This window comes from Hypanus sabinus, chromosome 3 (genome assembly GCF_030144855.1).
Source record: "Hypanus sabinus isolate sHypSab1 chromosome 3, sHypSab1.hap1, whole genome shotgun sequence".
Taxonomy (NCBI): Eukaryota; Metazoa; Chordata; class Chondrichthyes; order Myliobatiformes; family Dasyatidae; genus Hypanus; species Hypanus sabinus.
Genome location: NC_082708.1, coordinates 4075457 through 4095260, shown reverse-complemented (window position 1 = coordinate 4095260; position 19804 = coordinate 4075457). Strand labels below are relative to the sequence as shown.

Here is a 19804-nt window from a genome sequence, read left to right as displayed (position 1 = left end):
ATGATGGAATGGCAGAGCAGACTTGATGGGCTGAATGGCCTAATTCTGCTCCTCTGTCTTATGGCCTAAACCCAGTAGAGTAGTTGGCTTAAATAAGTATATAGTAAACTACCCCACTGTACTGTAAGCTGCCTAACCAGACAGTAAACTACTTTCACCATATCACAGGCAGATAAGGTTTGGCACACTGCCCTTCATTAGTTGGGGCATTGTGTATAGGAGTTGGGAAGTTGCATTGCAGAGTTGTAAGATTTTGGTGATGCTACACTGGAAATACAGTGTACAGTCTTAGTCATCCTGTTCCAGGAAGGATGTTATTAAACTAAAACGAGTGCAGAACTGGTTTACCAGGATATTGCGGCGACTCAGGGACCTGCGTTACATGCCAAGGTTGCATAGATTACGACTTAATTTCCTGGAACGTAGGAGATTGAGGGCTGAACTGATAGAGGAATACAAGATCATGAGGAGCATAGACAGACTTTTTTCCCAGCAAGGGGGTGCTAAAACAAGAGGGCAGAGGTTTAGCAGAGAGATGAGAGATTTAAAAGGATATCAGGCAGTTTCTTCACACAGAGGGTGGTGCATGTTTGGAATGAACTGCCAGGAATGGTGGTTGAGGTATTGTAGGCATATTAGCAATGTTTAACAGCTATCTGATAGGTAGACAGATAGGAGAGGATTATTGACCAAATGTGGCCAGCTGGGATATCTCACCAAGCAGCACAGTCTGAATGGATGTGCTGGGCTGTACGAGTCTCCAATGACCCTCACTGTACTGCAAACCTTGCCTCTTCAACTGCACCACTGAAGAATCACTGAACAGTTTTGGGGAATTGTACAGAATTAGTTCTTTAACATTTGGAAGGCGTGACATTGTTCTCTGGACATCTCACTTGTAAGGCATGCCGCAGCCTCCTTCCCCTCCGGCAATGAGGTCCTGTGCAGTGGAGTGACTCACAGACCTGGTAGTGTACACAGAAGGCGTGTTCTGCACGTTTGGGCACGGCTGTATGAGGACACGGTTTAACTGAAATACATTGGTTGTACATCCTCCCCCACTGATATCAGCGTGCAAATCCAACAAACACAACACTGCCAGTCGGGGAATGTGTACACACATTCAGAGGGCAATGCTGAGGGACAGAGCTACTACTGGGCGGGCAGTAATGGGGAGGGAGTGCTACACCAGTACTGATAATCACAGACATAAGAAATTCTGCAGACGCTAGAAATCCTGAGCAACGCACAAAATGCTGGAGAAACTCAGCAGGTCAGGCGGGGAATACGGGGAGGGGAATAAACAATTGAGGTTTCAAGCAGCGACCCTTCTTCAGGACTAGAATTAAAGTTGCAACAGTGCTAATGCTGTGCTGCACTGTCAGAGGGCTCATGTCAGAGCTGCTACACCCAGCAGTGCTGAGGAGGCTATTGCAATGATCAGAGAAAGCTGCAGAAGGTTGTAAACTCAGCAACTCCATCATGGGCACCAGCCTCATCACAATTGAGGACATCTTCAAGAAGCGATGCCTCAAAGAGGCGGCATCCATCATTAAGGACTCCCATCAGCCGGGATATGCCCTCTTCTCATTACTACCGTCAGGGAGGAGGTACAGGAGCCTGAGACACACACTCAATGCTTTAAGAACAGCTTCTTCCCCTCCACCATCAGATTTCTGAATAGTTCATAAACTTGTGAATGCTACCTCACTATTTTTGCACTACTTACTTAATTTTGAATATACATTTCTTATTGTAATGTGTAGTATCCTTCTGTATTGCTCTGTGCTACTGCCACAAAACAACAAATTTCACAACGTATGTCACTGATAATAGACCTGATTCTGGGAGGACAGAACTGAACTATCAGAAGCAACAAGCTATCTGCTGGAGGAAAGCAGCTGTCCACCTTACAGGTTGAAACCCCACGTCAGGATGGCTGGCTGCCAGTCCTCCTGAGTTTCGGCAGCAGTCTGTGTCGCTTCAGATTCCAGAATCTGCAGAGTCTCTCGTACCTCCATGAGCAGAGCTTTCCGTTCTCAGATGTGGCATTCTGCACTCGACACCTGAGGTGGGTTAGCACAGAACACAGGCCCTTCACCCCACCAAGGTAACCTACTCTAACAGCCTTCCCTCTGACATAGCTTCTATTTTCCTATCATCCACGTGCTTATCTAAGTCTCTTAAATCTCCCACATGTATCTGCCTCTACAACCACCCCTAAAAAAAAGCTACCTCTACCACCCCCCATACCTCGCATTAAAATCCCCCCCCCCCCCTCGTATTGGCCATTTCCAACCTAGCAAATGGAGTTTCAGGCTGTCCACTTTATCAATGTATGGTTCATAAAAAAGGTGCATAAAAAGGGCCCGTAGGATCATTGGGGACCCGAGTCACCCCAACCACAAACTGTTCCAGCTGCTACCACCCGGGAAACGGTACCACAGCAAAACAGCCAGGACCAACAGGCTCTGGTTCAGCTTCTTCCACCAGGCCATCAGACTGATGAACTCACACTGATCTGAGTGTATTTCTAGATTACATTGACTGTTCTATTTGTTATAAATTACAATGATTGCACATTGCACATTTAGACAGAGACGTAACATAAAGATTTTTACTCGTATGTGAAGGATGTAAGAAATTAAATCAATTCAATTATCATCTTGTACACCTCTATCAAGTCACCTCTCATCGTCCTTCTCTCCAGAGAAAAGCCCCAGCTCGCTCAACCTATCCTCATAAGGCATGCTCTCTAATCCAGGCAGTAGTTTTGAAGGCACAAATGTAGTCTGACGTAGGAGCCAATCCTCCCCCAGGGTGACCAGTCCACTGTGGGACACTGTACCGTCACTAAGGCAAGCTCTCCAATTGGGTTGGAAAGATCTCCCTGAAATTTTCACTGACAGCTTTCAACATCACAAAAACAGGTTTGCCAAATCCTGAATAACACACTCAAAATGCTGGAGGAACTCAGCAGGTCAGGCAGCACGTATGGAAATAATTAAACAGTCAATGTTTTGGACCAGAACCCTTCATCAGACCTGGAAAGGAAGGGGGAAGATCCCAGAATAAAATGGTGGGGGAAGGGGAAGGAGTACAAGCTGGCAGGTGAGACCAGTTGGATGGGGGAGGTGGGGATGAAGTAAGAAGCTGGTAGGTGATAGGTGGAGAAGAAGGAATCTGACAGGAGAGGAGAGTGGACCATGGGAGAAAGAGGAAACGAAGAGGTCCTGGGGGTTGAGATACACAGGTGAGAAGAGGCAAGTGGCCAGAGTGGGGAAAGAAGCAGGAAGGAAGGGAGGAAAATTACCGGTAGTTGAAGAAATTGATGTTCATGCCATCAGGTTGAAGGCTAACTAGACAGAATATGAGGTGTTGCTCCTCCACCCTAGGGTGGCCTCATCATAGCAGAAGAGGAGGCCGTGAACCGACATGTCAGAACTGGAATGGGGATGGGAATTAAAACGGTTGGCCACTGGGAAATTCTACTTTCTGTGGATGGAGCGGAGGTGCTCAAGTACGCTCCCTGATGTTGATTATCACAGATTTCGGAGGCTTGCTGTCTAGTTTGCCTCAGAAGCACCCGTTCAAATCATTAAGATGCTCTGGAATACCTTGAGGGCATGTAGAGTAAAAGGTAATAAAACATCGCTGACACTGGCAACGAGAAATAAAAGGAGAAGTGGAAGTTCTCTGGGAAGAGTCAGGCAGCAGCTGTGGGGAGGGGATCGGCTACAGGTGGAAGTATCGGTGCAACGGGCAGTGCAGCTGTTAAGCACTTTATTTTATTTACAGATACAGCGTGAAACAGGCCCTTCCCCTTCAGGTCGCACCATCCAGCAACCCCTGAGTTAACCCTCGCCTAACCACAGGGCCAATTAACCTATTGATCAGTACGCCTTACAGAGTATCCGGAGAAAACCCATTCGGATCACAGGGAGGGTGTACAAAGTGTGGCAGAATTGAACTCTCACGCCCTGAGCCGTAATAGTGCTCAAGAGAGAGGCTCCTCCTCCAGCGCTGTCTGTGTGGAGTTTGCACTCTCTCTCTCTCTCACCGTGTGGAATCTCCTGCTCGACTCTTTCTCCCACCCACTCTGAGAGGCTTCAGTTCCCTCCCACATCCCAGCTAGGTTTCAATGGATTTGGCATTGAAGCTGTACTTCTCTATGACTCTCGTCTCTGCGTGTCGCTGGCAGAGTCAGCAGTAGATATTAAATGGCACACGTGAGACAGATGCTTACAGTGACTCAAAGCTCTACAGTTGTAAGAACGTATGTAAATATATGAAAATTCGGGTGATGATCTCTCCTCAGAAAGACCTGCAGCATTTAACCAGAAAATACAGGAGCACAGTTAGGCCTGTCAGCCCATTTAATCTGCTCGTCCATTCAATCGTGACTGAATTTATTTTCCCTCTCAAAGAATATTAAATATAGAACAGTACAGGACAGGAAAAGGTCTTTCGGTCCATAATATTGTACTGAACCAATTGAGTTAGTAATCAACCCTATTACTCTGCTTGCACCCATGACCAGATCACAGCGGCTGTCCAGCAGGCTGAGGAAGTCCTGCATTTTGCAGTTGGAGTTTGTATAAATCCAAGAAAGTCTTTAACTCCCAGTTTCAGCAAGGTTTAAATAGGGAAGCTCCTAGACTTTTCCCTCAGAAATTCCAGACACAGGACAGCTTACATTATTGGTTTTGTAATTTGAAACATAACATGGAGGGGCAACACAACAGAAAATGCCAGAGGAACTCAGCAGGTCAGGCAGCATCTATGGAGAGGAATTAACAGTCAGTATTTCTGGCTGAGACACTTTGTCAGGTCTTGGCCCGAAATGTTAACTGTTTTTATTCCCTTCACAGATGTCGCCTGCCCTGCTGAGATCCTCAAGTATTTTGTGCATGCTCTTCCAGCATTTACTCTGGATTTCCAGCATCTACAGGATTCAAGATTCAAAATAGTTTAACGTCATTTCCGGTACAGGTGTTTCCCCCCCCCCCACTTTACAAAGGTAGAGCGTTCCTATGAACGTTTCTTAAGCCGAAATGGTGTAAAGCAAAGAACCATTCACTTATATGAGAAAAATTTTTGTAAAAGCAAAAATCCTCTTTGTAATGCGAAAACAGGTCACTAATGTAGGTCTTTTGCAAAAGCAAAGTGGCGTAAAGTGATCATTCGTAAAGCGGGGGACACCTGTACGCAAGTGTAAAGGAGAATAAAGCAACTGTTACTCTGGATCCAATGCAGCACAAAAAAGAACACGACAATAAAAAGCACTCCATAAATATAAACACATAAGATAGCTTATATACACGGATTGACAGTAAGTCTATAAAGTGATGCTAGGCACAGGAGTGTCTGTACACAAGGCAATTCTGACAGGAAATGATAAAGTAGTGGTGGTTGGGGGCTGTGGAGGGGTGGGTGAGTGGGTGGAGGTGTTGATCAGCCTCACTCCTTGGGGAAAGTAACTGTTTTTGAGTCTGGTGGTCCTGGTGTGGATGCTGCGCAGCCTCCTCCCTGATGGGAGTGGGACAAACAGACCGTGAGCAGGGTGGGTGGGATCCTTCATGATGTTACTGGCCCTTTTCTCTATATATGTCCTTGATGGCACGTAGGCTAGTGCATAAGATAGCTTAAACACACGAGGATCTCTTGTGTTTAGAAAGTGCTGGAAATACTCAACAAGTCGGTCAGCTTCTGTGCAGATGAACACTCTATGCTTCGGGTCAGTGACCTTTCACAATCAGCAAGTTTACCACCTTAAACATGGTTTAAATTGCAAAGAGAATTGGTCAGAGATGTCCACAGAGAACTCAGGCCTGAGCAGCTGAAGGTCAGTGTGTGAAATCTATTCTTTTTCAGGCTGATCATTGCACACCCCAACACAGAAGACCCTCCTCCACAAAACACAGTCTCTCTCACAGACATAAGCAAGCAATATTCCCCACTGGGAGCTGGAACACAAACCAGCAGTCAGGGACGCAGATCACTTGGGATCAGCGGTAGATGTCAGAGTCTGGAATATGGAGATGGGATCAGGAAGTGAGTTCAGGGCAGCTGAAATCATGGACTTTATATACAGTGGCGCTAGGAAGCTTGGGAATCTTTTAGAATTGTCTCTATTTCTGCATAACTATGACCTAAAATGTGATCAGATCTTCACACAAGTTCTAAAACTAGATAAAGAGAACCTAACTAAATAAATTACACAAAAACATTATACTCGTTCATTTACTTACTGAGAGAAATGATCGAATATTATATGTATTTGTTGGAAAAAGTATATGAACCTCTGATCAGTTCATTTAAAGGGGAAATTAGAGTCAGGTGTTTCAATCAATGGGCTGTCAATCAGGTGTGAGAGTGGCAGGCCCTGCCCTACTTAAAAAGCATAAACCTGGGTCTTCACCACACAGGTTTTTGGAAATGTGCCATGCTTCGATTAAAGGAGTTTTCTGGGAATCTCAGAAAAAAAAGTTGTTGATGCTCACCGGGCTGGAAAAGGACACAAACCATTTGCAAAGAGTTTGGGCTCCACCAATCCAGTCCGATGGTGTACGAATGGAAGAAATTCAACACTGTTGTTATTCTCCTCAGGACTGGTCAACCAACGAAAATCACTCCAGGAGCAAGGCCTGTAATATTCCAGGAGGTGACAAAGAACTCCAGGGTAACAACTCAGGAGCTACAGGCCTCTCTCGTATTTGCTAACATCAGTGTTCATCCGGTCAAACACTGAACGACAACGGTGTGTATGGCAGATTGTAAGGAGAAAGCCACGACTTTTAAGAAGCACATTACACCCCATCTAAAGTTTGCTAAAGACTACGTGGATAAGCCAGACGGCTATTGTAAGAATGTCCTGTGGATGGATGAGTCCAAAATAGAGCCCTTTGGCTTAAACGAGAGACATTATGTTTGGAAAAAAGCTAAGGCTGCATTTCATCATCAGGACCCCATCCCATCTGTGAAACACGGTGGTGGCAGTGTCGTGGCTTGGCCCTGCTTTGCTGCCTCAGGACCGGGACAGCTTGCAATCATCGATGGAACTATAAATTCTGAATTGTACCCCCAAATTCTACCGGAAAATGTCAGGGTATCTGTCTGTGAAGCTCAAGAGAAAGTGGGTCATGCAGCAAGACACACCAAAGAATGGTTAAAGCAGAAGGAATTTCACATTTTGGAACGGCTGAGTCAAAGTCCTGACTTTAATCCTATAGAAATGTTGTGGAAGGATCTGAAGTGAGCAGTTCATGCAAGGAATCTCACCAACATCCCAGAGCTGAAGCAGTTCTGTAAGGAGGAATGGCCTAAAACTCCTCCGAGCCAACATGCAGGAATGATCAGCAGTTACTGGGAATGATTGGTTGAAGTTATTACTGTACAGGGGCGGGGGGAGGGGGGGGCACAACAGTTACTGAAAGCAAGGTTCACATACCTTTCTGACAAATACATGTAATATTGGATCATTTTCTCAATAAAGAAATAAATGAACAAGTATCATGTTCTGTATTATTTATTTAATTGGATTCTCTTTATCTAGTTTCAGGTCTTGTGTGATCACATTTTCGGTTGTATTTATGCAGAAATAGTGAAATTCTAAAGGGTTCATGAACTTTCTAACACCACTATAAGTTATTGGTCAGACCACACGAGCAGTTTTGGGCCCTCTAGCTAAGAAAGGATGTGCTGGGATTGGACAGGGTCCACAGGAGGTTCATCAGAATGATTCCAGGAACAAAAGTGTTAATGTACGTGGAGTGTTTGATGGCTCTGGGCCTGAAATCACAGGTGTTTACAAGAATGGTGGGGGGGGGGGGGGGAATCTCATTGAAACTTATCAAATGTTGAAAAGCCAAGGTAGAATGGATGTGGAGAGGATGTTTTCTGTGGTGGGGTCGTCTAGGACCTGAGAGCACAGCCTCAGAATAGAAGGATGTCCATTTAGAACAAAGAGGAAGGGGAATTTCTTTAGCTAGAGGGCAGGAAGTCAGTGTAATTCATTGCTATAGATGGTTGTGAAGGCCAAGTCATTGGGTATATTTAAGTTGGAGGTTGATAGGTTCTTGATTAATAAGGGCGTCATAGGTTTTGGGGACAGAGCAGACTCAATGGGCCAAATGGTCTTAGGACCAGGAAAGTAGCTGAGGTGGGTGGGGTGGGGGAGGGGTGTGGGCAGCAGTTGGTCTGCAATCCTGGGCTGAGTTCAGGATCAGAAACCAGGACAGAGGACTGGGATCAGGAACCTGCAACCAGTACACAGATCAGGGTGTGGGCATTAGGATCAGGCAAAAGGATTAGGGTCAGAAACTGGAAATTTGACATTAGGGAAGAGGAGCAGGGTCTGGAATCGGGGATGGGATCAGGAACTGGCATGGGAAATGGAATCGCAGTTTGGGATGAACGACTATTATTGGAAACGGGATCAGGGTTTGGAATAAGGGACAAGGATTGAGAATGGGATAAGGGTTTGGGACATGGGACTGAAATCAAAAAGGGGTTCATGGTTTGGGATAAGGGACTGGGATTGGGAATGGTATCCGGGTTTGAAGAAAGGAGTGATCCTGAATGCGATCAGGCTTTAGAATGTGGCAGGGATCGGGGTTTAGATCGGGAATGGGATCGGGGTTTAGAATGTGGCAGGGATCGGGGTAGAGAGTGTAGCAGGGATCGGGGTAGAGAGTGTGGCAGGGATCGGGGTTTAGAATGTGGCAGGGATCGGGGTAGAGAGTGTGGCAGGGATCGGGGTAGAGAGTGTGGCAGGGATCGGGGTAGAGAGTGTGGCAGGGATCGGGGTTTAGAATGTGGCAGGGATCGGGGTAGAGAGTGTAGCAGGGATCGGGATAGAGAGTGTGGCAGGGATCGGGGTAGAGAGTGTGGCAGGGATCGGGGTAGAGAGTGTGGCAGGGATCGGGGTAGAGAGTGTGGCAGGGATCGGGGTTTAGAATGTGGCAGGGATCGGGGTTTAGAATGTGGCAGGGATCGGGGTTTAGAATGTGGCAGGGATCGGGGTAGAGAGTGTGGCAGGGATCGGGGTAGAGAGTGTGTCAGGGATCGGGGTTTAGAATGTGGCAGGGATCGGGGTAGAGAGTGTGGCAGGGATCGGGGTAGAGAGTGTGGCAGGGATCGGGGTTTAGAATGTGGCAGGGATCGGGGTAGAGAGTGTGGCAGGGATCGGGGTAGAGAGTGTGGCAGGGATCGGGGTTTAGAATGTGGCAGGGATCGGGGTAGAGAGTGTGGCAGGGATCGGGGTAGAGAGTGTGGCAGGGATCGGGGTAGAGAGTGTGGCAGGGATCGGGGTAGAGAGTGTGGCAGGGATCGGGGTAGAGAGTGTGGCAGGGATCGGGGTTTAGAATGTGGCAGGGATCGGGGTAGAGAGTGTGGCAGGGATCGGGGTTTAGAATGTGGCAGGGATCGGGGTAGAGAGTGTGGCAGGGATCGGGGTTTAGAATGTGGCAGGGATCGGAGTAGAGAGTGTGGCAGGGATCGGGGTAGAGAGTGTGGCAGGGATCGGGGTAGAGAGTGTGGCAGGGATCGGGGTAGAGAGTGTGGCAGGGATCGGGGTAGAGAGTGTGGCAGGGATCGGGGTTTAGAATGTGGCAGGGATCGGGGTAGAGCGTGTGGCAGGGATCGGGGTAGAGAGTGTGGCAGGGATCGGGGTAGAGAGTGTGGCAGGGATCGGGGTAGAGAGTGTGGCAGGGATCGGGGTACAGAGTGTGGCAGGGATCGGGGTTTAGAATGTGGCAGGGATCGGGGTAGAGAGTGTGGCAGGGATCGGGGTTTAGAATGTGGCAGGGATCGGGGTAGAGAGTGTGGCAGGGATCGGGGTATAGAATGTGGCAGGGATCGGGGTAGAGAGTGTGGCAGGGATCGGGGTAGAGAGTGTGGCAGGGATCGGGGTAGAGAGTGTGGCAGGGATCGGGGTAGAGAGTGTGGCAGGGATCGGGGTAGAGAGTGTGGCAGGGATCGGGGTTTAGAATGTGGCAGGGATCGGGGTAGAGAGTGTGGCAGGGATCGGGGTAGAGAGTGTGGCAGGGATCGGGGTTTAGAATGTGGCAGGGATCGGGGTTTAGAATGTGGCAGGGATCGGGGTAGAGCGTGTGGCAGGGATCGGGGTAGAGAGTGTGGCAGGGATCGGGGTAGAGAGTGTGGCAGGGATCGGGGTAGAGAGTGTGGCAGGGATCGGGGTAGAGAGTGTGGCAGGGATCGGGGTTTAGAATGTGGCAGGGATCGGGGTAGAGAGTGTGGCAGGGATCGGGGTTTAGAATGTGGCAGGGATCGGGGTAGAGAGTGTGGCAGGGATCGGGGTATAGAATGTGGCAGGGATCGGGGTAGAGAGTGTGGCAGGGATCGGGGTAGAGAGTGTGGCAGGGATCGGGGTAGAGAGTGTGGCAGGGATCGGGGTAGAGAGTGTGGCAGGGATCGGGGTAGAGAGTGTGGCAGGGATCGGGGTTTAGAATGTGGCAGGGATCGGGGTAGAGAGTGTGGCAGGGATCGGGGTAGAGAGTGTGGCAGGGATCGGGGTAGAGAGTGTGGCAGGGATCGGGGTAGAGAGTGTGGCAGGGATCGGGGTAGAGAGTGTGGCAGGGATCGGGGTTTAGAATGTGGCAGGGATCGGGGTAGAGAGTGTAGCAGGGATCGGGATAGAGAGTGTGGCAGGGATCGGGGTAGAGAGTGTGGCAGGGATCGGGGTAGAGAGTGTGGCAGGGATCGGGGTAGAGAGTGTGGCAGGGATCGGGGTTTAGAATGTGGCAGGGATCGGGGTTTAGAATGTGGCAGGGATCGGGGTTTAGAATGTGGCAGGGATCGGGGTAGAGAGTGTGGCAGGGATCGGGGTAGAGAGTGTGTCAGGGATCGGGGTTTAGAATGTGGCAGGGATCGGGGTAGAGAGTGTGGCAGGGATCGGGGTAGAGAGTGTGGCAGGGATCGGGGTTTAGAATGTGGCAGGGATCGGGGTAGAGAGTGTGGCAGGGATCGGGGTAGAGAGTGTGGCAGGGATCGGGGTTTAGAATGTGGCAGGGATCGGGGTAGAGAGTGTGGCAGGGATCGGGGTAGAGAGTGTGGCAGGGATCGGGGTAGAGAGTGTGGCAGGGATCGGGGTAGAGAGTGTGGCAGGGATCGGGGTAGAGAGTGTGGCAGGGATCGGGGTTTAGAATGTGGCAGGGATCGGGGTAGAGAGTGTGGCAGGGATCGGGGTTTAGAATGTGGCAGGGATCGGGGTAGAGAGTGTGGCAGGGATCGGGGTTTAGAATGTGGCAGGGATCGGAGTAGAGAGTGTGGCAGGGATCGGGGTAGAGAGTGTGGCAGGGATCGGGGTAGAGAGTGTGGCAGGGATCGGGGTAGAGAGTGTGGCAGGGATCGGGGTAGAGAGTGTGGCAGGGATCGGGGTTTAGAATGTGGCAGGGATCGGGGTAGAGCGTGTGGCAGGGATCGGGGTAGAGAGTGTGGCAGGGATCGGGGTAGAGAGTGTGGCAGGGATCGGGGTAGAGAGTGTGGCAGGGATCGGGGTAGAGAGTGTGGCAGGGATCGGGGTTTAGAATGTGGCAGGGATCGGGGTAGAGAGTGTGGCAGGGATCGGGGTTTAGAATGTGGCAGGGATCGGGGTAGAGAGTGTGGCAGGGATCGGGGTTTAGAATGTGGCAGGGATCGGGGTAGAGAGTGTGGCAGGGATCGGGGTAGAGAGTGTGGCAGGGATCGGGGTAGAGAGTGTGGCAGGGATCGGGGTAGAGAGTGTGGCAGGGATCGGGGTTTAGAATGTGGCAGGGATCGGGGTAGAGAGTGTGGCAGGGATCGGGGTAGAGAGTGTGGCAGGGATCGGGGTAGAGAGTGTGGCAGGGATCGGGGTAGAGAGTGTGGCAGGGATCGGGGTAGAGAGTGTGGCAGGGATCGGGGTTTAGAATGTGGCAGGGATCGGGGTAGAGAGTGTAGCAGGGATCGGGATAGAGAGTGTGGCAGGGATCGGGGTAGAGAGTGTGGCAGGGATCGGGGTAGAGAGTGTGGCAGGGATCGGGGTAGAGAGTGTGGCAGGGATCGGGGTTTAGAATGTGGCAGGGATCGGGGTTTAGAATGTGGCAGGGATCGGGGTTTAGAATGTGGCAGGGATCGGGGTAGAGAGTGTGGCAGGGATCGGGGTAGAGAGTGTGTCAGGGATCGGGGTTTAGAATGTGGCAGGGATCGGGGTAGAGAGTGTGGCAGGGATCGGGGTAGAGAGTGTGGCAGGGATCGGGGTTTAGAATGTGGCAGGGATCGGGGTAGAGAGTGTGGCAGGGATCGGGGTAGAGAGTGTGGCAGGGATCGGGGTTTAGAATGTGGCAGGGATCGGGGTAGAGAGTGTGGCAGGGATCGGGGTAGAGAGTGTGGCAGGGATCGGGGTAGAGAGTGTGGCAGGGATCGGGGTAGAGAGTGTGGCAGGGATCGGGGTAGAGAGTGTGGCAGGGATCGGGGTTTAGAATGTGGCAGGGATCGGAGTAGAGAGTGTGGCAGGGATCGGGGTTTAGAATGTGGCAGGGATCGGGGTAGAGAGTGTGGCAGGGATCGGGGTTTAGAATGTGGCAGGGATCGGAGTAGAGAGTGTGGCAGGGATCGGGGTAGAGAGTGTGGCAGGGATCGGGGTAGAGAGTGTGGCAGGGATCGGGGTAGAGAGTGTGGCAGGGATCGGGGTAGAGAGTGTGGCAGGGATCGGGGTTTAGAATGTGGCAGGGATCGGGGTAGAGCGTGTGGCAGGGATCGGGGTAGAGAGTGTGGCAGGGATCGGGGTAGAGAGTGTGGCAGGGATCGGGGTTTAGAATGTGGCAGGGATCGGGGTAGAGAGTGTGGCAGGGATCGGGGTTTAGAATGTGGCAGGGATCGGGGTAGAGAGTGTGGCAGGGATCGGGGTTTAGAATGTGGCAGGGATCGGGGTAGAGAGTGTGGCAGGGATCGGGGTAGAGAGTGTGGCAGGGATCGGGGTAGAGAGTGTGGCAGGGATCGGGGTAGAGAGTGTGGCAGGGATCGGGGTAGAGAGTGTGGCAGGGATCGGGGTAGAGAGTGTGGCAGGGATCGGGGTAGAGAGTGTGGCAGGGATCGGGGTAGAGAGTGTGGCAGGGATCGGGGTTTAGAATGTGGCAGGGATCGGGGTAGAGAGTGTGGCAGGGATCGGGGTAGAGAGTGTGGCAGGGATCGGGGTAGAGAGTGTGGCAGGGATCGGGGTTTAGATCGGGAATGGGATCGGGGTTTAGAATGTAGCAGGGATCGGGGTAGAGAGTGTGGCAGGGATCGGGGTTTAGATCGGGAATGGGATCGGGGTTTAGAATGTAGCAGGGATCGGGGTAGAGAGTGTGGCAGGGATCGGGGTAGAGAGTGTGGCAGGGATCGGGGTTTAGAATGTAGCAGGGATCGGGGTAGAGAGTGTGGCAGGGATCGGGGTAGAGAGTGTGGCAGGGATCGGGGTAGAGAGTGTGGCAGGGATCGGGGTTTAGAATGTAGCAGGGATCGGGGTAGAGAGTGTGGCAGGGATCGGGGTAGAGAGTGTGGCAGGGATCGGGGTTTAGAATGTGGCAGGGATCGGGGTAGAGAGTGTGGCAGGGATCGGGGTAGAGAGTGTGGCAGGGATCGGGGTTTAGAATGTGGCAGGGATCGGGGTTTAGAATGTGGCAGGGATCGGGGTAGAGAGTGTGGCAGGGATCGGGGTAGAGAGTGTGGCAGGGATCGGGGTAGAGAGTGTGGCAGGGATCGGGGTAGAGAGTGTGGCAGGGATCGGGGTAGAGAGTGTGGCAGGGATCGGGGTAGAGAGTGTGGCAGGGATCGGGGTTTAGATCGGGAATGGGATCGGGGTTTAGAATGTGGCAGGGATCGGGGTAGAGAGTGTGGCAGGGATCGGGGTAGAGAGTGTGGCAGGGATCGGGGTAGAGAGTGTGGCAGGGATCGGGGTTTAGAATGTGGCAGGGATCGGGGTAGAGAGTGTGGCAGGGATCGGGGTAGAGAGTGTGGCAGGGATCGGGGTTTAGAATGTGGCAGGGATCGGGGTAGAGAGTGTGGCAGGGATCGGGAATGGGATCGGGGTTTGGATCGGGAATGGGATCGGGGTTCGGATCGGGAAGGGGATCGGGGTTCGGATCGGGAAGGGGATCGGGGTTGAGAATGTGGCAGGGATCGGGAATGGGATCGGGGTTTGGATCGGGAATGGGATCGGGGTTCGGATCGGGAAGGGGATCGGGGTTCGGATCGGGAAGGGGATCGGGGTTGAGAATGTGGCAGGGATCGGGAATGGGATCGGGGTTTGGATCGGGAATGGGATCGGGGTTGAGAATGTGGCAGGGATCGGGAATGGGATCGGGGTTTGGATCGGGAATGGGATCGGGGTTCGGATCGGGAAGGGGATCGGGTTTCGGATCGGGAATGGGATCGGGGTTCGGATCGGGAAGGGGATCGGGGTTCGGATCGGGAATGGGATCGGGGTTCGGATCGGGAAGGGGATCGGGGTTCGGATCGGGAATGGGATCGGGGTTCGGATCGGGAAGGGGATCGGGGTTCGGATCGGGAATGGGATCGGGGTTGAGAATGTGGCAGGGATCGGGGTTCGGATCGGGAATGGGATCGGGATTCGGATCGGGAATGGGATCGGGGTTCGGATCGGGAATGGGATCGGGGTTGAGAATGTGGCAGGGATCGGGGTTCGGATCGGGAAGGGGTCGGGGTTGAGAGTGTGGCAGGGATCGGGGTTCGGATCGGGAATGGGATCGGGATTCGGATCGGGAATGGGATCGGGGTTCGGATCGGGAATGGGATCGGGGTTGAGAATGTGGCAGGGATCGGGGTTCGGATTGGGAATGGGATCGGGGTTCGGATCGGGAAGGGGTCGGGGTTGAGAGTGTGGCAGGGATCGGGGTTCGGATCGGGAATGGGATCGGGGTTCGGATCGGGAAGGGGTCGGGGTTGAGAGTGTGGCAGGGATCGGGGTTCGGATCGGGAATGGGATCGGGGTTCGGATCGGGAAGGGGTCGGGGTTGAGAGTGTGGCAGGGATCGGGGTTCGGATCGGGAAGGGGTCGGGGTTGAGAGTGTGGCAGGGATCGGGGTTCGGATCGGGAAGGGATCGGGGTTTAGAATGTGGCAGGGATCGGAGTAGAGAGTGTGGCAGGGATCGGGGTAGAGAGTGTGGCAGGGATCGGGGTAGAGAGTGTGGCAGGGATCGGGGTAGAGAGTGTGGCAGGGATCGGGGTAGAGAGTGTGGCAGGGATCGGGGTTTAGAATGTGGCAGGGATCGGGGTAGAGCGTGTGGCAGGGATCGGGGTAGAGAGTGTGGCAGGGATCGGGGTAGAGAGTGTGGCAGGGATCGGGGTAGAGAGTGTGGCAGGGATCGGGGTAGAGAGTGTGGCAGGGATCGGGGTTTAGAATGTGGCAGGGATCGGGGTAGAGAGTGTGGCAGGGATCGGGGTTTAGAATGTGGCAGGGATCGGGGTAGAGAGTGTGGCAGGGATCGGGGTTTAGAATGTGGCAGGGATCGGGGTAGAGAGTGTGGCAGGGATCGGGGTAGAGAGTGTGGCAGGGATCGGGGTAGAGAGTGTGGCAGGGATCGGGGTAGAGAGTGTGGCAGGGATCGGGGTTTAGAATGTGGCAGGGATCGGGGTAGAGAGTGTGGCAGGGATCGGGGTAGAGAGTGTGGCAGGGATCGGGGTAGAGAGTGTGGCAGGGATCGGGGTAGAGAGTGTGGCAGGGATCGGGGTAGAGAGTGTGGCAGGGATCGGGGTTTAGAATGTGGCAGGGATCGGGGTAGAGAGTGTAGCAGGGATCGGGATAGAGAGTGTGGCAGGGATCGGGGTAGAGAGTGTGGCAGGGATCGGGGTAGAGAGTGTGGCAGGGATCGGGGTAGAGAGTGTGGCAGGGATCGGGGTTTAGAATGTGGCAGGGATCGGGGTTTAGAATGTGGCAGGGATCGGGGTTTAGAATGTGGCAGGGATCGGGGTAGAGAGTGTGGCAGGGATCGGGGTAGAGAGTGTGTCAGGGATCGGGGTTTAGAATGTGGCAGGGATCGGGGTAGAGAGTGTGGCAGGGATCGGGGTAGAGAGTGTGGCAGGGATCGGGGTTTAGAATGTGGCAGGGATCGGGGTAGAGAGTGTGGCAGGGATCGGGGTAGAGAGTGTGGCAGGGATCGGGGTTTAGAATGTGGCAGGGATCGGGGTAGAGAGTGTGGCAGGGATCGGGGTAGAGAGTGTGGCAGGGATCGGGGTAGAGAGTGTGGCAGGGATCGGGGTAGAGAGTGTGGCAGGGATCGGGGTAGAGAGTGTGGCAGGGATCGGGGTTTAGAATGTGGCAGGGATCGGAGTAGAGAGTGTGGCAGGGATCGGGGTTTAGAATGTGGCAGGGATCGGGGTAGAGAGTGTGGCAGGGATCGGGGTTTAGAATGTGGCAGGGATCGGAGTAGAGAGTGTGGCAGGGATCGGGGTAGAGAGTGTGGCAGGGATCGGGGTAGAGAGTGTGGCAGGGATCGGGGTAGAGAGTGTGGCAGGGATCGGGGTAGAGAGTGTGGCAGGGATCGGGGTTTAGAATGTGGCAGGGATCGGGGTAGAGCGTGTGGCAGGGATCGGGGTAGAGAGTGTGGCAGGGATCGGGGTAGAGAGTGTGGCAGGGATCGGGGTTTAGAATGTGGCAGGGATCGGGGTAGAGAGTGTGGCAGGGATCGGGGTTTAGAATGTGGCAGGGATCGGGGTAGAGAGTGTGGCAGGGATCGGGGTTTAGAATGTGGCAGGGATCGGGGTAGAGAGTGTGGCAGGGATCGGGGTAGAGAGTGTGGCAGGGATCGGGGTAGAGAGTGTGGCAGGGATCGGGGTAGAGAGTGTGGCAGGGATCGGGGTAGAGAGTGTGGCAGGGATCGGGGTAGAGAGTGTGGCAGGGATCGGGGTAGAGAGTGTGGCAGGGATCGGGGTAGAGAGTGTGGCAGGGATCGGGGTTTAGAATGTGGCAGGGATCGGGGTAGAGAGTGTGGCAGGGATCGGGGTAGAGAGTGTGGCAGGGATCGGGGTAGAGAGTGTGGCAGGGATCGGGGTTTAGATCGGGAATGGGATCGGGGTTTAGAATGTAGCAGGGATCGGGGTAGAGAGTGTGGCAGGGATCGGGGTTTAGATCGGGAATGGGATCGGGGTTTAGAATGTAGCAGGGATCGGGGTAGAGAGTGTGGCAGGGATCGGGGTAGAGAGTGTGGCAGGGATCGGGGTTTAGAATGTAGCAGGGATCGGGGTAGAGAGTGTGGCAGGGATCGGGGTAGAGAGTGTGGCAGGGATCGGGGTAGAGAGTGTGGCAGGGATCGGGGTTTAGAATGTAGCAGGGATCGGGGTAGAGAGTGTGGCAGGGATCGGGGTAGAGAGTGTGGCAGGGATCGGGGTTTAGAATGTGGCAGGGATCGGGGTAGAGAGTGTGGCAGGGATCGGGGTAGAGAGTGTGGCAGGGATCGGGGTTTAGAATGTGGCAGGGATCGGGGTTTAGAATGTGGCAGGGATCGGGGTAGAGAGTGTGGCAGGGATCGGGGTAGAGAGTGTGGCAGGGATCGGGGTAGAGAGTGTGGCAGGGATCGGGGTAGAGAGTGTGGCAGGGATCGGGGTAGAGAGTGTGGCAGGGATCGGGGTAGAGAGTGTGGCAGGGATCGGGGTTTAGATCGGGAATGGGATCGGGGTTTAGAATGTGGCAGGGATCGGGGTAGAGAGTGTGGCAGGGATCGGGGTAGAGAGTGTGGCAGGGATCGGGGTAGAGAGTGTGGCAGGGATCGGGGTTTAGAATGTGGCAGGGATCGGGGTAGAGAGTGTGGCAGGGATCGGGGTAGAGAGTGTGGCAGGGATCGGGGTTTAGAATGTGGCAGGGATCGGGGTAGAGAGTGTGGCAGGGATCGGGAATGGGATCGGGGTTTGGATCGGGAATGGGATCGGGGTTCGGATCGGGAAGGGGATCGGGGTTCGGATCGGGAAGGGGATCGGGGTTGAGAATGTGGCAGGGATCGGGAATGGGATCGGGGTTTGGATCGGGAATGGGATCGGGGTTCGGATCGGGAAGGGGATCGGGGTTCGGATCGGGAAGGGGATCGGGGTTGAGAATGTGGCAGGGATCGGGAATGGGATCGGGGTTTGGATCGGGAATGGGATCGGGGTTGAGAATGTGGCAGGGATCGGGAATGGGATCGGGGTTTGGATCGGGAATGGGATCGGGGTTCGGATCGGGAAGGGGATCGGGTTTCGGATCGGGAATGGGATCGGGGTTCGGATCGGGAAGGGGATCGGGGTTCGGATCGGGAATGGGATCGGGGTTCGGATCGGGAAGGGGATCGGGGTTCGGATCGGGAATGGGATCGGGGTTCGGATCGGGAAGGGGATCGGGGTTCGGATCGGGAATGGGATCGGGGTTGAGAATGTGGCAGGGATCGGGGTTCGGATCGGGAATGGGATCGGGATTCGGATCGGGAATGGGATCGGGGTTCGGATCGGGAATGGGATCGGGGTTGAGAATGTGGCAGGGATCGGGGTTCGGATCGGGAAGGGGTCGGGGTTGAGAGTGTGGCAGGGATCGGGGTTCGGATCGGGAATGGGATCGGGATTCGGATCGGGAATGGGATCGGGGTTCGGATCGGGAATGGGATCGGGGTTGAGAATGTGGCAGGGATCGGGGTTCGGATTGGGAATGGGATCGGGGTTCGGATCGGGAAGGGGTCGGGGTTGAGAGTGTGGCAGGGATCGGGGTTCGGATCGGGAATGGGATCGGGGTTCGGATCGGGAAGGGGTCGGGGTTGAGAGTGTGGCAGGGATCGGGGTTCGGATCGGGAATGGGATCGGGGTTCGGATCGGGAAGGGGTCGGGGTTGAGAGTGTGGCAGGGATCGGGGTTCGGATCGGGAAGGGGTCGGGGTTGAGAGTGTGGCAGGGATCGGGGTTCGGATCGGGAAGGGGATCGGGGACAGCGACCGCGGAGGGAGTCCTGTCGTAGGAGCCTCCCTCGGATTGCAATCGGGGATCAGGGTCCAGGGAAGGGAACCGGCACCGCTCTGCTTGCGGACCGAAGCTGTTGGACCAGGGACCAGATTCCGAGGTCGGGACTGCACCAAGACGATGAAGCAGTGAACCCATTCCAGACCTGATCCAGTCCCACTGCAGAACCGGCTCCACACCACTCCGGGATCGCTCCTGACCCGCTCCACCAGCCAGTCCAACCCGCTCCCGCCGCTCTCACTCACCCTCTGTCTCCACGGGCCGCAGCGCCGCCATTGACAACATCTGACGTCATCGCGCAGCACGCAACCACGCATGCGTCAGGGGATTAGCCGCGCCCCCACACTGCGCATCACAGAGCCAATCAGAACCCGGCTCCCAATCCACCAATTAGATGAACTCATCTGCACTGACCAGGGTAGAGCAGTGGATGTGGTGTATATGGATTTCAGCCCAGGCCAGGCTCATTCAGAAAGTCAGGAGGAGACCTTGCTTTGTGGATCCAGAACCGGCTTGCCCACGGAAGGCAAAGAGTGGTTGTAGACGGGTCGTTTTCTGCATGGAGGATGGTGACCGGTGGTGTGCCTCAGGGATCTGTACTCGGACCCCTCCTCTTTGTGATTTTTACAAATGACCTGGATGAGGAAGTTTGCTGATGACACAAAGGTTTGGGTGTTGTGATCGAATTGACTTTATTATTTACATCCTTCATATAAATGAGGAGTAAAAATCATTACATTATGTCTCTGCCTAAATGTGCAATATGCACTTTCAGAATCAGAATCAGAATCAGACTTTAATCGCCAAGTACCTGTACACATACAAGGAATTTACTTCCGGCAGATGT

The 19804-nt window shown here is 53.7% G+C and overlaps 1 protein-coding gene across 2 annotated transcripts in view; it reads right to left on the bottom strand.

Moving 5' to 3' along the window:
- Positions 1-19299, bottom strand: part of fhip1b (FHF complex subunit HOOK interacting protein 1B) — a 115678-nt gene extending 96379 nt beyond the window's left edge. Inside the window, exon 1 of one of the 2 annotated variants that reach the window (XM_059963559.1) lies at positions 19203-19299. The gene's annotated coding sequence lies outside the window, so the exon portion shown is untranslated. The other variant, XM_059963560.1, reaches the window with a different exon arrangement.
- Positions 19300-19804: the final 505 nt, after the last annotated feature.